The sequence below is a fragment of the Poecilia reticulata genome, linkage group LG2, assembly GCF_000633615.1.
Source record: "Poecilia reticulata strain Guanapo linkage group LG2, Guppy_female_1.0+MT, whole genome shotgun sequence".
In the NCBI taxonomy this organism is placed as follows: Eukaryota; Metazoa; Chordata; class Actinopteri; order Cyprinodontiformes; family Poeciliidae; genus Poecilia; species Poecilia reticulata.
The window spans coordinates 26351338-26369561 of NC_024332.1; the positions used below are offsets into that span (position 1 = coordinate 26351338).

At 39.0% G+C, this 18224-nt stretch overlaps 1 pseudogene; it reads left to right on the forward strand.

The window, feature by feature from the left end:
* Window positions 1-6634: 6634 nt before the first annotated feature.
* On the forward strand, window positions 6635-17597 carry LOC103457608 (protein NLRC3-like; annotated as a pseudogene).
* The last annotated feature ends 627 nt before the right edge of the window (window positions 17598-18224 follow it).

Sequence of the window (18224 nt, forward strand, 5' to 3'; positions counted from 1 at the left end):
TGTGTGTGTGTGTGTGTGTGTGTGTGTGTGTGTGTGTGTATTATACGGTGGCCCTGAGGTGAAAAGCACTACAACTTTAACAAAGCACAATTACAAAATCACTACAACATTAACGAAAACATAACAACATTAACAAAAACACAACAACATTAACAAAAACATAACATTAACAAAAACACAACGACATTAACAAAACGGAAAAGGTAATCGCTGATTGGACTACAGCTCGTTTTACTTTTGAACCGGAAGTTTTTCTGGAGACCCTTTTCACAATGATGTCAGACAATGGCCGCCGTAACTCGAAGAGGTGTATCTTTACTTCTGGTGTGATTTTGCCTCGGGAAACCTGACTGAAAAATTCACGGATACTCATAATCTTAAAAGGTAAGGTTAATAATAACAGCATTTAAGTGTTAGCCGTCATCAGTCATTGTCAACCCACCATTCTCTTAACTGTGTATATAATAAACAGCCTCCGATCAGAGAATAAACCAGCTAGCAGCAGCTTTAGCCACAGTTGGGAACATATATACACCGCTGTCTGTCAGTGCTATAACGTTTAGAGGTTCACTTTCATGTATGTTCACTTAAGTGTTTAAGTGTTCCCTTTATTTTTTTGAGCAGTATATATATAAATAATGTTTGTTCTTTGGACTTAATGTAGGTCAGATTTTTGATTCACCTGACCGCTGACCACTGAGATGGCGTCCGACCCACACGCCACCTGGTGGTAGGAAATCGAACCACACTCCCAGGAATACTAAATGAAAAAAGAATTATTCCCCATGTTCCCACCTTTGGAGTTTACCCAGGAGACCTGGATTTGATCTGTGTTGTTTTTCTGAAGTGTCACTGATATTATTTTTTTTTTCCTCCAACCTGACTGAGAATCCACAACCAGACAGTCGAGGAATAATATGTTAGATATCACCGTTATTTATATTTTATACAAGTGTTTTTAAAAAGCAAACTAGAAAGAAAATATTTTTATAATAAAACAGATGTTGAGTTTCTTTAAGAAATGACGCTTGGACTCTGAAAACACTGATAAAAACACACAAAATACACAAGACATTAAGTTTTATTGTTAAGGGAGTAATTAAGAAATATTTTAGTAAACAAATATCTGGTTTGATTTCAAAGGTTAAGTTTTAATGTTGGTGTTAAAACTTTCCTCTAAAAACTGCTTATAGTTATTTATGTTTTTTAAACTCTTGAAGCTTAAATGTTGTACATATGTGGAAGTATGTAGTTGTAAATAAATGTCAACACATTGTAAACAATTTGGCATGAAGCAAAATATATTGCGTCATGCTTTGGTTCACAGGTTTTCTGCTATTTTTTGTTAAATTATGGAAATTAATATTTCACTTGTAAATCTCTTTCACTTTTAAGTCTTCACATTTTCTCAGCAGCTGATCAAAACTCTAAAATAGATTCATTCAGTTTAGTTGTTCTAAAGTTTAATTTGTTCCCAGGAACAAAGTCAGTTTTACTGATTGAAACTCTGCCAGCCGCAGCAGAACCTGTAACTGGATTCTGAACGTCTCTGAGGATTCACTCACATTTAATAACAGGCTGACCTGAACATCCAACACCATCACTTCCTCTATTTCCTCATCCTGGATCCAGATGTTGAACCTGAAGCTTCTTCGTTTGGAGAGACCCTAAGAAGATGGAGGAACTAATGGCATCAATAATCGATCAATAGTAACTTCTCCTTTATTAGAACCACTTCAGCTCTGAATAGTTTTAAACTTTAGAGGGACCTGTGAGCTAGCACTGACTGTAAAGAAAACAAACTGAAGGGACTTTGACTTGTTCTGCACTTTAAAATGACAAGTTGTTTTTATTCAGGTTTTTTCAGGGTTTTGATGCTGGTTCTGTTTTCCTGCTGGAGTCTGTGAAGTGGACCATCAGAGGCCCAGTTAAAGCTGGAACCAAGGAGACATGGAGAAAAAGACACGTCAGACAGCATCTCACTGAGGAGTCATTCTGATGGTTTCACATCAAGCGTCTCAGAGTAGAATCCACTTCCTGCTTGGTACTGATTGGTCCATTCAGAGAGAAACCAGCCGCTGAGCTGCAGCAGCATCAAGGTCCAGTTCTCCCAGTGCAGGAGTCCTATCAGCCACTAGAGGGCGCAGAACATCTCCAGCTCTTTATGGTTCTTAAGCTGATTTTCTGCAGGTTTCCTGCTTTCATGGGACTATAAACAGGAAGTTTGAGGACGGCTGGGATCTTCAGCCACATCTTTATCGTCCTCCTCTTCCTCAGCTGCAGAATCAGTGATCGTAGAGGTCCAGTTCATCTCCTGCTGATGCTTCCAGTTCTTCTGGGTGTCTGCTGCTCAGCTTCAGATCTGCTTCACTGACAACTTCAACTTTTCGAACTGGACCAACAGATGATTGATTTGCTGCTGGAAACAGTGATGGTGCAGGGGGCGCTCTGGGGCCTCAGTGTTCAGGTCGGTTACAGTCAGAACACCCAGATTCCTGAATTTTCTAGTTCCTTCCTAAAACGATTTCCTGCAATAAAATATTGGCTGGAAATGAGCTGAAAACTGAGAAAAAAACTGAAAAAGTTCAAATCTGAACTGAGTTTCACAGCTCAGATCACTGTTGATACAAAGGGAGGAAAACATGAAAGTAAAAGTGTTTAATGTCACCTGGAAGGGGGCGGAGCCTCAGGAGACAGTCAGCTATTGTCGGATATCAGATCAGGAGGAACCGGTTAGACTCCATTTAGCAGCAGAGCAGAGTCTGGAACAGGTGAGCTTTCACTTCTTCTTGTTTTCCTCTCTCTGGGTTTTCTCTCTGTGGAGGAACCAGAACCAGAACTTGGCCTGGTTCTCCTTCAGAACCAAGCTGCTGGCTTCATGGAGCTGTGGTTTTGGTCGGGTTCTGGTTTCCTGCTGATCAGAACAAACAAACTCTGATAGCAGATTTCTAAAAACTCTCTTAAAGCTGCAGTTTCCTGTTGCTGAACTGAACCAGTCAGTACCTTGACTGTGTAAAGATACAGGGTGATATAAAGCTAAATATGTCCATAAATGTTACTGAATGTCCTTGAATGCATCATGGTTGGTAGAGCAACTCAGGTGACTTCCTGTAAGTGAGGAGGGGAGGGGCTCATGTTTCACAGGTAGCAGGAAGAGAAGGAAAGCTTTGAAGAACGAGTGAATTAAATCAAGTCTCTCAGAGTTGAAGGTAAAATCACTTTTTACTGAAACTTCACTGCAGCTCAGTGAGTTTTTCTCTCTCTGAAGAGAAAAGAGTCAGAGCTGTTTGATTCTCTGACACTGGAGGTTTCGGTTCCAACAGGAATAGGTTTCATTTGTATCTTATTGTTGCTGCTATTAGAAAAATCCAAGTTTCTAATCAGACCTGCTGGCAGAAACGATGCAGCAATAGTTTAATGTTGCTTGAGAACCTTTGGATCCTGCTTTGACATCTTAAAATAATTGTTATTAATTTGTTTTTAGCTTTAAGGAAATGTAGTCAGAACGTTCCAGAACCAGCAGCTTCAGCCTCTTCGATACAAACTGAAGGTTTTAATGGACCTGCTGAAGTGCAGCTGGTTCTGCAGCACAAATAAAAAACCCTCCGGTTAGTAAATACTTTAAGAAAAATACATGTAACACCTTTTATTTACTTTCACTGCTCAATAGAAAGAACATATTAACAATAAAAATTAGGCTGAATCTTCCTGTTTATTGTCCCCCCCAATAATGAGATGGGATTTACACCCTTGAATAAACACTGAAGGAACATTACATTATGGTGGAAAAATAAAGGAAAGTTATAAAAAGTTATTATCCTGAACAGTTAATTTATTTTCTAGTTATGTTTCAAAAGCAGCTTAAACAGGTGGATTTTTAATCAAGATTTAAAGGCACTCAGTGTTTCAGCTGTTTTGTAGTTTTCTGGAAGTTTGTTCTAGATTTGTGGTTCATAGAAGCTGAATGCTGCTTCTCCATGTTTGATTCTTGTTCAGGGGATGCAGAGCAGAACCAGAAGACCTGAGAGGCCTGGAAGGTTGATACAACAACAGCAGAGCTTATTTATTTATTTCAGACATGATGATAGTATAAAATCATGCACAAGAACAAGGAATGCAAAAAACATATTTTATTTACATATACACATTAGTGCCAATTCTCATCCATATTTCTATATCTTGTGAAAATGACCTCCTTATATTTCCTTTTAAATTGTATTAAATTTTGACTTTGTTTTAACTCCTCATTTAACTTGTTCCATAACTTTACTCCATGAATTGAAATACAAAAGCTCTTTCTTGTTGTTCGTAAACTGCAATCCTTAAGTTTGAGTGACCCCTTAAGTTATATTCCCCTTCTCTTTCAGACAACATGTTCTGTATGTGCTCAGGCAGCAGTTTATTAGATGCCTTAAACATAATTTTACCAATTTTAAATTCCACCAGATTGTAACAGTTTCCAAAAACCATGATTTTAGTCTTGTCCAAATTTAGTGATAATTTATTATTGTCAAATCATTTGACAATTAAACCATTAAATTGTCAAATTTAATGTGTTGTCAGCAAATAACACAAATTTTAATACAGTAGACACTTTGCTTATGTTGTTTATATACAAATTAAATAAAACTGGTGCCAGTACTTGGGGTCCTGGTACCCCACACACAATCTACAGACAGTCAGATTCAATATCTCCCATTTTCACAAATTTTCTGCTCCTCATCCAGTTCAAAACTACTCCCAGAATTCCATAACGTTCTAATTTTTTTAATTAATATATGATGATTTATTGTGTCAAAGGCTTTCTCTAGATCTATGAAAACCCCTACAGCTAATTTCTTACTATCTGTTGCATTGGTAATTTTTTCTATTAAATCAATTAAGGTTGGTGATATTGACCGATTTGCTCTGAATCCATATTGACTACTGTTGAGTAGTGTATATTTGTCAATGAATTTTTCTAGTCTCTTAAAAAGTTTTTCTAGAATTTTAGAGAACTGAGGGAAAAGAGAGAGAGGCTTGTAATTTGTGAAGAGGTGATTATTGCCAGTTTTATACATTGGTATGATCTCTGCCATTTTCTTTTTGTCCTGTTTGGAATGATAAATTACAAATGTAAGTTAATGGTTTAGAGTTGCCCTCGATTACCAATTTAATTGTTTACATGTCTTGATCATTACAGTCAGTGGATGCTTTACTTTTACTTTTATTCACAATATATATGATTTATTTCTCTTGTATGGGGTTAAGATGCATTGAACTTGTATTATTCTCCACATAATTTAGATGAGTTGTTGTTTTTATCACAGGTGCGCTTTCTGCTAAGTCGGTCAGTAATTTATAAACTAACAACAGTGTTTTAAAGTCTATTCTCTCAGTGGAAGGACTTTAGAACTGGGTGATGTGCTCTATCTTTCTGGTTTAAGTCAGAACGCCAGCAGCAGCATTCTGATTGATTTTTTTATTATTTTTTTTATAGGCAGACCTGTTGCAGTAACCAATGCAACTAAAGATTAACGCTTGGATGAGTTTCTCTAGATCTTGCTTAGACATTAGTCTTTAATCCTGGAAATGTTCTTCAGGTGATAGAAGGCATACCTTGTAACTGTCTTTATGTGACTCTGAAGGTCAGAAACTCTTGGTATCTCTAGTTTCCAGCAGTAATAACTGAAGGTGTGCACTGACTAGATCGTTCCTCTGTAGGTTCAAACATAACTTCAGGTTTGTTTCTGTTCAGCTGGAGAAGGTTTTGGTACATCCAGATATTGTATTATAAAGTTTATTTGATAGGGACAGACACACATCAACATAGACAAACTGAATAAAACAGCAGTCCAATGTTTGCATCATGGTACAATAGCTAATTCGCAGCACTTGTCCCTAGATGGGCTTTTAAAAAGTAACTCTAAAAATTGAAGTGATAATCATTTAAAATAGCACAACATAATGTACACAACCAGAAAAATGTAAAACATCAAAAATGGGTACAGTTTTGTTTTTGACATAACCAGAGTTTTGTTTGAGTTTTGAATGTACTAAAACTTACAGACTTTAAATCAACAGGAAGTGAGTTCCAAACTGCAGATCATCTCACGGACAGAGCACTTTGAGCAAAAGTGTTTCTTCGAAAGGGGACCTTACAATTTCCATCTAAAGCCGCTCTGGTAGATCTGCTATTGCCCTGCAGTCTTTGTATGCAATCGACCAAGCAGGAACATGAATATTAAATAGGAAGGGCCCCAGGATTGAACCTTTTAGTACCCCATAGGTGGTTTCTGACCTTTCCAATGAGAAATAACCTGTTGACACAAAGAAATCCCTGTTTTTTAGTCAGACTGGAACCAATCAAGTACTAGGTGTTTTCTGCTGGTTCGTGTTTTCTTGTTTTGTTTTTGGCAGAAGTTTTTTGTTGCTGATTGAAAGACCAAGAGGTTTTATGTTAAAATTCCAGATTTATTAAGACAAAAACCCATCTGACTTTAAGAGTTGTTTAGTTCCCAGAAATCTCTGAGGTTGTGCTGGAATTGGGTTCCTCTTATTCTCTGAACACATGATGGGAACCAGCTTTCTGCTTCACAGGACACTTACTGGAACTGGATCACTGGACTGATTTCTCTCCCAAGAAGTCCAGAAGATGGAAGATCAGGATCTAAAACAGGACAGAGCAGAACCTCCAGGATCCATCAGTCCGTCTATGAGGAGTGACCGGTCTAAAGGAAATCCTCCATACCTCAGTAATGAACCTGGACCATCAGAAACAAAGTAAGAAACCACTTTCTAACTGATTTGTGTAAATCTATATAGATATAATATAACTGTTATTAACTGGTTGAGCTTCAAATTAAACCTAAAAATGTGATATGATCTATTTGATTTTTTATTTACCTTACGTTAAAGCTGAATAGAAATGTAGGTTGTTGGTCAGTAAATGAATAGAGTTTGAAAGAAGATCCAAGTAAATAAATGATGTATGAAAATGTTGCATTTAAAACAAAAAAGAATGTGAGGAGCAATGATTGAGATATTATATCCTAGTAACACTGGGACCAGTTTAAATATTGGGAACGCTGGGTTCAGTTGCTCATAACAAGTGAAATAATCTCCTAAAAGGCTCAGATATTAAATCTCAGGAAACATAATTATGTCCCAGACCGACTGAAAGACTGAATTCACTAAATAAATGTCAGTTTGATCCACATCAACCTTCCACCATAAATTGGAACGAACAAAGAAAACTGATGTACCAAGAAATTCAGAAACAAAGAGCTGCTTTAGATTTATCAGAGCTGATCGATATATCAGGAAATGATTGGTTATCACAAAATCACTGAACACACAGTGGTTATCTTGAACTGCTTGGACTACAATAAATATAGATAATTATTTAGGTGAGATCAGTTTTACTCTGGCTCAGACAGAAAAATTATTATTGTCTCAGAACAGATTTCAAATGGACAAAATGAACATCAGTCATGATACCAGATATAATACAATGAAGAACTTCAAACCAGAGATTATCAATGTTGAGGTTCTGTTCGGACCCAGTTTCTGGTCCTAGTTTGTGGTGGACCTTCATGAACATCTTCAGCTTCAGCCTGTTGTTAGTGAAATATTTCAGTGATGAAGAAATGTCTTTACTTGTCCAGGGTGAACCCCAGCTCTCACCTGATTCCTGCTGAACATCGGCACCAGTCGCTCCATGACCCTTCAGAGATAAGAAGTGATAGACGACAGATGGAAGGATGGAGGAAGAGGAGCAGCTGTGCTCCAGGTGAGACTTAACACCTCCAATCAAATCACCTCCTACCATCTGTGCTGAACCAGATCCACCTCTTTAGTTGAGATTTAAAAATTCTAAGTTTTAAAAGCCTTTTTGTGATCAACTATTTCAACTAAATCTGAGTTTTTCCAGCTGGTGTAAATGGAATGTATGTGTTGGTAACTCTGGTTAATACAGTCCTCATTTAATTTGAACCTGATCAGAAAAACCTGAAACTGATTTTTCAGGCTTTTATGGCCATAAAAATTATATGACAAGTGAAAAACAGACAATAAATAGATCAATACAGTTCAGGAAAAAAGCATTTAAAAAAATCAGCAAGAGCCAGCATTGTCATGTCATTTTATTTGGGTTTTAAAAAGTAGGAGAGCACCAATCAGCTATTAGTTGATGTGAATGTTAAGTTTAGCATAACATAATTAAAGGGTAAAATAAAGCAAGAAAAAAGAGAGAGGTGGCAAAAGTTATGGGTTACCAAATTGCCCAGTTGCTCGTATTTTTAATCCAACTTTGCTGAAAACGATTTTTGTTCTATTTTTATTGGTCATTACACCAGGCCATTAAGGTTCTGCTGGAAAATTGGAGCTGGAAAACCCAAATAAAGCAGAAGATGTCTTCAGATTTTAGAGTCCAATTTGGAAAATGACTAAAGGGCTGCATTTAATGTTTCAGGTAGTTTTGTTCTAACGTTACCACTAAATCATGTTTTTTACTTCAGCTTTCTTCTGTGTTTCAACAGATGTTGGTCTGCAGGAGGCTCTAGAGGAACATAAGATCAGTCTGTGGAGGAGATGTGAATGTGTGACTGAAGGAAGTGATGAAACAGGAAGTAGAACTCTCCTCAACAGGATCTACACTGATCTCTACATCACAGAGGGACAGAGTGAAGAGGTTAACAACCAGCATGAGATGAAGCAGCTGGAGAGAGCTTCCAAGATCAAGAACCTTCATGACTCTGCAATCAGGTGCCATGACATCTTTAAAACCTTCCCTGATCAACATGGAGCCATCAGAGTGGTTCTGACCAATGGCGTTGCTGGTGTTGGAAAAACCTTCTCAGTGCAGAAGTTCACTCTGGACTGGGCCGATGGCTTGGAGAACCAAGATGTCAGTGTGGTGGTTCTGCTTTCATTTAGGGAGCTGAACTTGATCAGAGATGAGCAGTCTTCTCTCGCTGCTCCATGTTTTCCATCCAACACTCCAGAAGCTCCCAGCAGAGCAGCTGACTAAATGCAAACTTCTCTTCATCTTTGATGGTCTGGATGAAAGCAGACTTTCACTGGACTTCAACAACAGTCAGCTGGTTTCTGACGTCACACAGAAGTCATCAGTCAACGTTCTGCTGACAAACCTCATCAAGGGGAATCTGCTTCCCTCGGCCCTCATCTGGATAACTACCAGACCTGCAGCAGCAAATCAGATCCCTCCTTCATGTGTTTCCAGGGTAACAGAAGTACGAGGCTTCACCGATGCCCAGAAGGAGGAGTACTTCAGGAAGAGGTTCAGTGATGAAGAGCTGTCCAGCAGAATCATCTCCCACATCAATAAATCAAAAACTCTCCACATCATGTGTGGAATCCCAGTCTTCTGCTGGATCACTGCTACAGTTCTAGAGAACATGTTGACCTCAGAGCAGAGAGGAGAGCTGCCCAAGACCATGACTGACATGTACTCACACTTCCTGCTGGTCCAGACAAAGAGGAAGAAGAACAAGTACCATGGARRACATGAGACAAGTCCACAGRARCTGATGRAGGCTGACAGGGAAGTTCTTCTGMAGCTGGGGAGGCTGGCGTTTGAACATCTGGAGAAAGGAAACATCATGTTCTACCAAGAAGACCTGGAGCAGTGTGGTCTGGATATCACAGAGGCCTCAGTGTTCTCAGGAGTTTGTACAGAGATCTTCAGAAGAGAGAGTGTGATCTTCCAGAAACCAGTGTACTGCTTTGTTCATCTGAGCATTCAGGAGTTTCTGGCTGCAGTCTACATGCTCCACTGCTTCACCAGCAGGAGGTCAAAGGTGATCAAGACGTTCCTGGAAGAAGAAGACAATGAAATATCTCTAGATGAGTTCATGAAGAAAGTCATGGAGAAATCCCTCAGCAGTAAAAATGGCCACCTGGACCTGTTTGTCCGCTTCCTTCATGGTCTCACTGTGGAGTCCAACCAGAGACTCTTAGAAGATCTGCTGGGTCAGACAGAGAACCGTCCAGAAACCATCCAGAGAATCATCACCAACCTGAAGAAGATGAACACTGATAGAATCTCTCCTGACAGAAGCATCAACATCTTCTACTGTCTGGTGGAGATGAACGACCTCTCATTTTATCAGGAGATCCAACGGCTGCTGGATTCACAACAGGATCTCTCAGTGACTGACTGTTCAGCTCTGACCTTCATACTACAGATGTCAGAGGTTCTGGATGAGTTGGACCTGGAGAAGTACAACACATCATCAGATGGACGACAGAGACTGGTTCCAGCTGTGAGGAACTGCAGAAAGGCTCGGTGAGTCCAGATGTTTTCATTAGTGTAAATGCTGATTCAGCACTAYTGTCCTCCTGTTTCTTCTTCTTTCTTCAAGTTGATTCTGGATGTTTTTGGCCTTTAACTACTTCCTTCATCCTCTGGATGATTTCAGCCATTCAAACATCTAAACATTCAGTTCATCCAGGACAGCGGCAGCTTCTGGTTTTTAGACATTTTGATCATTTTAGAAATAACCCACTTTTATCAAATTTCATGTTGAAACTAATGGAAAACATTGAGAACTCTAGAAAGTCTCTGTTTTGTCTGAAAGATCCAATCAGTCAGAGACACATTTTAACTTTAAACTCCTCTTCATTTATTGCATCACTACTCCATAATTCACCTTTTAGGATCTTTGACTCTTTTTTTTATAAAATCACAGTTTAGATTTGATTGTAACATTAAAATAAACCCCATCATTGATGTTGTTGCCATGGAAACTAATTAGAAACTTTGTGAACGGTGTTGATCTTCTTCATCCCATCATCATCCTCACCTCTTCCTCCTCCCACTAGTTTCCTCTGAGTTTGTAACTGAGACCAAAATGTGGTGATTGTTGTCTGGTTCCAGAAAAAGTCCTAGTTTCTGTCAGATCCTCCCAAAGCTCTGAGAACTCTGCTTCCAGAGCTGGAACCATTTTCCTCATCATCACTTCATCTGCAGCCTTTGTTGAAGCTGTTAGCTGTCCTCCATGAAGACCTGCAGAGACATGAGCTTCAACTCTTTAGACATCCCAGCCTCTTTAGTTCCTGGAGAACTTTCACTGCTTCACCATGAAGATGCTGCTGGACCCAAACGCTCCGTCTCCTCCAGGGGTTTTGCTCTTCAGCTCTTTAAGAGTTTAGCAACAATTTCTTCTGACATCCAAACCTTTGTTCCTCTGAGACGATGGACAGACCACTGCAGAGACATGTGTCCCTCTTCCAACCAGTTTGTCCCAGTTCCTCTGAGATCAACAGAGGACAGTTCAGACCTGAAGGAGCAGCAGGACCGGTTCTGCTGCTGCTCTGCTGGACGACCAGAACAATCTGAAGCTTTTAGCTGAAGCAGGTTGACGACTGTCCACTTTCTACTTTGTTAAAGCCTCAAATCCTGCAGATGAACGGAGACACAACTGGGAGCATCATGTTGTCTGGTCTTCTCCCAGTTTCCTCTGTGGCAGCATTTAATAAGCTGCTGCTGGGAGCCACGTTTCTATAGAATATACTACTATTATTAATGATGAGGAGGATTCTAGATGCTGCAACAGCAGATATGGGCTAAACAAACCCAGAGATGCCAGAGGTCCACAGCAGGCTGGACTTCCTGCTCTGCTCACTTCATTTATAACTCACTTCCTGCTTGGTGGAAGATCTCAAGGAGCCAATCGGTCTAGTCCAAGTCGGTGTGAGTCAGAGCAGTGAGCAGTTCCTCCTCTCCATCATCTCCAGTAGTTTCCTTCATTCAGCTCAGTCAGCCTCTTCATCAGCTGCTGCAGCTCCTTTGAGGCTCTGATGCTGCAGAGAAACTGAACTTTCCTTCACAGATGATAGAAGATCTTCAACATCTGACTGAGCTGAAGGTCTGAGGACATGAAGCCTGGACCAGAACCAGAACCAGAACCTGGACTTTAGTCAGGAACTGCACAGACTCTCTGTCGGGTCAAACTCAGTAAACTGAAGATCAGATGTTGATCACATGGTGACATCATGATGACATCACTGTTATCATATTCTAGTCTGTTTATGATCCAGATTGATTTCATTAGAACTGAATTTATTTCTTCTCTCATCACAGACTTGGTGGCTGTGAGTTCCAAAAGGATGAATGTGAAGTTGTGGCCTCAGCTCTGAAGTCCAACCCAGATCTGATTGAACTGGAAATAAGCCTGATCTATATATATGCAGCTGGAGACTCTGATATGAAAAATCTGTTTGAGATCCTTGAGAGTTCAATCAGTAAAGTGGAGAAACTGAGGTTTGTTTTCTCTATTTATCCCATAGTCATTCATTGATACTTTATTGATTATTTTAATTAATAAGTTTATTCTAATATATTATCTTTTAAAACAACCTGTTTGAATGTCAGAATAAAAACTGAAAAGCATTTTACCTTATAAATGAATTATTTTCTTATTTCAGACTTTGAGATTATTGAACTTTGTTTTTCAGTTTTTAAAATGTTTCTGACTGATGAACAAAATGAGTAAAATAATTCAAATGAAGTTAAATAATGATGGAGATGTTTCAGTTTGGTTGGTAAAGATTCAGATGGTTTTATTTCTGATTCTCATCTTTACATCCAGAATGAAATGTTGTTCCTCCAGAGTCGAGCCACAAACACTGAACAGTTCAAATCATCATTAATGAAACATCTAAGAAGTGACTGATTGTAGAAAAGCAAATCTAGATGAACTGAATGACAGTGAGGTTTGCAGCAGCAGCAGGTTCCTCACTTTGTCCTGAAGCTGTGGTTCTGTTGGGCCGGGTCAGAGAGGAACCGYCCTCTTCAGTCTGACAGCTGTCAGTSGGTTGKAGCCTCRTCTCTGTGATGAAGCTTCATCAGGTCACGTCTCCTTAGRAAATAATGGCCTCCATTGGCTTTCAGCAGCTTTAAGAAGAACCCAAGGCCATTAATGAATAAACTGAGTGGTTCTGATCCGGTTACCAAGTCGGGTCTCCAGCTGATTATCAGGAACCAGCAACCAAAGACTTCAGTCTATGTAGGTTATTGTTCTATGAGCAGCAGCCTGGATGAGCTGAGCTGTTATAGAGCAACAAATGAAGGAGAGAATCTGAGTGCTGGCATTCTCAATCAGCAAACACTGAACACACATGAAGAAACACACATTGCTTCTCTTTAAATCACAATTTATTAATACAACAATCCAACTTTACAGTTAAATTACTGGAGTCAATAAAATCTGATGGTCACTAAACTGGGAACTTTAAACTGAAACAACAAGTAATCTGCAACAAACAGAATAAATCTCAATCAGGCTGCTGTGTGAGAGAGCAAGGCTATGTAAGGCAATTTTCTACAGTCACAGCCTTCCCTATGTAATGCTATGGCAGGCCCCAATTAATGCTGTCTGAGGTGAAATCGGAGTCAATGACAAGAAACAGACTTTGAGAAGGTAAAAATCTTTGTTTCAGTTTCATGCTGCTTCACAAAGACACAGCATGCCAACAATGTAGCATGCACTTCAATGAGGTATCTGCAGATGTTTGCTTGTATATTGATTATAACTGCTAACGGCACCATAGAGAGAGAGAGACTTACATCACTCTTTGAACTCGCCGATACGCGGTAAGGTGGTTCATGTTGCTCTCAATTGCTGGGTTTCAGATTACGTAGTACCGACGTCACCCAATGCAGATGGCGGGCAAAAAGTAAATGCAAACCTGTTTGATCAAAGATCAAAACAAAAGGTGCACCTCTGTGTTATATAATAATGATATCCACGTAAATGGAAAAAAAACAAGTAATAATACCACTTATAAAACTTATGTCCTCTGTATGCTAGTATGTCTGTGCAACAGTTAGCTCTGCTCCAGCTTATCTTCAGCTCTACATCCTACAAAGACATTTATATATATTTAAAAAAAAACTAAATATTACAGATGAAAAATAAGTTAAATGGCAGAGTTAAATTAGATAAAGAAGTTTTAAATTACTGATGAGAATGTGAAGCTATGGCTGTTTTGATTGAAGACCTGAGATAAAAATGTTTTAAAAGCGCGTATCTGGCTATGTAACATAGTTGATTGTGCTTGTAGTCTGACAACTATTAAACTGTTATTCATTGATTAAAATGCTTATTTAAATGAAATTGTTTCTTGTTAAAATCATTTAAGATGACAATATAAGTGGGCATTTTATCAAACAAATTATAAAATGTGTAAAATGAGAAGCTTTAGTATAGTATTTTTATTTTCATTTATAATGTTTATTACATACCAAATGTCAGATGCCGGAATAGCAGAATATTTAAAATCAAGTGTGTGATTTGTGAAACATTCATCTGATTTGTGAAACTTAAAGGACTATTTTACCACTTCTTACACATCTGAACCACATTAGATTTGCTCTAATTCCAGAACTACAACACCAACCTGGACTGGATTAATCTCAACAACTAATAGCAGAATATTTAAAACCAAGTTTGTGATTTGTGAATGTTCATTAAAGGGCAATTCCACCTAATTTTTCGCTACCTTCAGCATCTTTTATGAGACAAAACGAAAAACCAAATTTGGATACAACGGCAAACTAACGGAAATTTCAGATAAGGAGGAGTTCGGTTCTCATGTGGTCCAGATGCAAAAAGAGAGCTGAACTCGCTCTTTATTGAAGTTCCACAAATCACACACTTATCTTATTCATCATGTTTCTTTTACATTCAGGAAAATTTATTTTCTACATTTTTATTATTTATTTGCTCATATTTCAGTTTTAACTGCATCATGTTGGCTTCAGCTCATCTTTTGTTCTTTATTCAGATTGTGGAGCTGCAGTTTGTCAGAGACCAGCTGGACGTCTCTGTTCTCAGCTCTGAAGTCCAACCCGACCCATCTGACAGAACTGGACCTGAGCTGGAACAACCTTGAAGGTTCTGCAGTGAAGGAACTCTGTGGTTTTCTACAGACTGAAGGCTGCAAGCTGGAGATTTTGAGGTTTTCTATTTATATAATTATTGATATTTCAGTGATTAATTATATATAATTGATCATAAATCAAAGTTTATATCTTCTGTTCTAATAAATATTTTCTGAGTTTGTTCCTGGACTTGGATCCAGAGTTTAATTTTGTCCCTCTGTGTAACTGAGTTGGACCTGCTGACCTGAGGTCAGAACAGACAGCATTTGGACCCCCAGTGTGTAGAAATCTCCTCATGGGAAGCAGGTCAAAGGTCATTCAACCCGGTCTAGAAAAGTGAATTCCACCTCCTGGAATCTGACAGGAACAAATCAATAATCAATGATTGATGCTTCAACATTTTGATCAGATCCTGGAATGATTTTACTGACTAAAATCCTCCAACACAACATGACCCAGTACCAGGTTCTGGTTCTGAAGTCATCATGGCCCTCATTTATAAAGCGTATGTATACACAAAAAATGTGCGGCGCCATATTTTACGCACAAGTCAGCATATATAAAATGAACTTTGCATCAATGTTTGCATAAATATACACACATTTTTCGCTGGTGTGAAAATGTGTGGCAGCCACCCACACTTTTTCTGTGAACAATATCAAACAATGAACCATCAAAACTCACCTAAATACACTGAAATCTGACTACATTCAGTTATTTAGACAAAGATGCATCGAACCTGATATTTTTTATGGTTTTAACTGAACAACATTTAATCTCAGACAATAACCTAACACACACACAAAATAAAGAAAATAAAAATAAAAGGATGCAAAAACCTCATTCGAATGTACAGTAAATAGTACTTTTACTCAGTTTTTGTCTCACAAAGATGTAACGCAACGGTCTGTGCGCCAAAGCGCATGGAATGCATCTACAGGGTAATTTCATTCTCACTAAAAAAACAGGATTGGATCAGCAGATTAACTCCAAACAGGTTTGATTATTTTTAAGGTGATCAAGGTGTGTAGACAATCACACGTATATAAGGTGAGCTGTGTAATTGTGGAGCCCTTTGGCTTTGATGGAGAACATTGCCAATGGACAGATTCAGAAGGAGCGATTGATCATATTGATCTAGGAAAGGTTGATAATGGTTCATTAGTGTTTAGATTAATCCAGACTGATCATCCTGGATCTCTGAGCAAAACTTAAAGAAGGAGCCGTGCGGTACCGGTATCGGTCCAGCTGCAGTCATCCTTCAGTCAAGCTGCCCACTTTGTGAATGCACCTTATGGACAGAAAGGACCTTTGTTCTGTAAATGTACAACTTATGCAAGCGATTCCACTATTTTAGAATAAATGTCCAAATTCCCACTCAAATGACTTTCTGACTCTCTGTCTCCTGGCTGAATGCTCTGCTGTTCAAACATCAATTAGCAGATCTCTATTTTCTTTTTTTAAATTTGGATTTTTTTCTTTCAAATATTATTTTTATTTTTGTGAGGTGACCTTATGTGCCCTGAAAGTACCTTTTAAGTAAAATATATAATTATTATTAGAAATATTTATACTGCTACAAACAAGGCATGGTTTCTGCTTCACATAGTGGCAGAGTTCCAGGTATTTATACTAATTTACATATGTATTTATGGGTGGCGACAGGACGGACCAGCAGCTGCACTCTAGTTCCTGCAAATTGGGATTTATAAAGGAAAGGTGCGCAGCTGTATGCGTACGTATGGCTTTATACATCCAATTTTTTTTGTCGCACTTTCCTAAATTTGCTGTTTTACTGTAAAAACTGTGCACTGTTTTATGCATGAGGCCCCTGGTCTTTATTGAAGCAGCAGCTTGTTGGCTTTAATATTCATGAGAATCTTTAACTGGTTCTGTTGGATTAACTGGTTCACCTGCATCCTATTGGCTTCAGCTCACATCTTTTATTCTTTGTTCAGGTTGTTGAAATGCAGTTTGTCAAAGATCAGCTGTGATTTTCTGGCCTCAGCTCTGAAGTCCAACAGCCTCCATCTGACAAAGCTGGACCTGAAAGGAAACGACAACCTGAAGGATTCAGATGTTCAGCAGCTGAAGAATCTTGTAAAGTCTCTAGAGTAAGTAAATGTTTGTAGTGAGTCCAGCTGCTGTCAGCATATTGAACTAAACCCAGTTATCATCAGAGCAAAGCTCCAGTGTTCCCAGTAAAGCTGCAGCTTCTCASTGGGAGGAGAATGGTTCAGGCTTCCTGATTGGACACAGAGACAGCAATAAACCAATCAGAGGAGCAGCAGCTTGCTGTGTTTGTGTTGGTGTGAAGATGAGTGTTGTTGCTGTGTCCATGTCTCCAGGAAGTCCAGCTGGACTCCAGCGTCCAGCCGTCCATCATGTCTAGAGACAGTGGTCCTCATTCATCAAACTGTGGCAGCAGCAGATCTGATCTCAGATCTGYTTGTTCTCTCAGTTCAACAGGAAACAACTGATCAGGTTCATCTTGGTCACAGCTCTGAGATCAGTCTGACTGCAGCCTGGAAACCNCTGATCAGGTTCATCTTGGTCACAGCTCTGAGATCAGTCTGACTGCAGCCTGGAAACCATCTACTGGATGTGCTGCGTCACTGACTGCTGCTGGAAAGGCTGGAAACACTCACTGATCTGATCTCTCCATCCTTCTTCTCTCTGCAGGTGCTGGGACTGATGATCTCTGTAAAGTAGAGAACGGTCTCTGTGTCCTGCTGATCCGTAGAAGTTGAAGCTGCAGCAGTTTGAGTCTAAAGAGACTGACTGGATCATGATAATGACCTCTGACCTCCAACATTTTTCTCCTGTTTATTTTCTCATGTCTGTCATTTAGTGTCTGATATTGTTTGTCTCTTTGGATCAATAAAGATCCGATTCAAACTGGGCTCCATTTAGATCAGGGGTCCCCAAACTTTTTCCTGTGAGGGCCACATAACTTTTCCCTTCTCTGCTGGGGGCCGGAGTCAGTTTGTAACAGAAAAAGTGTGACGATTGCAGGAGTTCGTAAATGTAAAAATGTATTGTTTTTCAGAAAGCACAATCAAATAACCCTCTCTGGGTTCTTCACAGAAAAAATCCAGGAAGGATCATAGTCCGTAATAACAGGTCAATTGAATATCACATTTATTACGGTTGAAAAAGAAAAAGTCGCCAAGTTTAGATTTAACTGAACTGATTACGGTAGTTTCCGGACGGTAACTGTAACAGTAAAAGTGCTGATCCTTCGTGTTGCTACTACTTCGTGCTACTAGCATGTGCTAAATGAAAATGGGCGCCTTCTTCTTCTTCTTTAGATTTCAACAGCAGCTTGCATCCATTA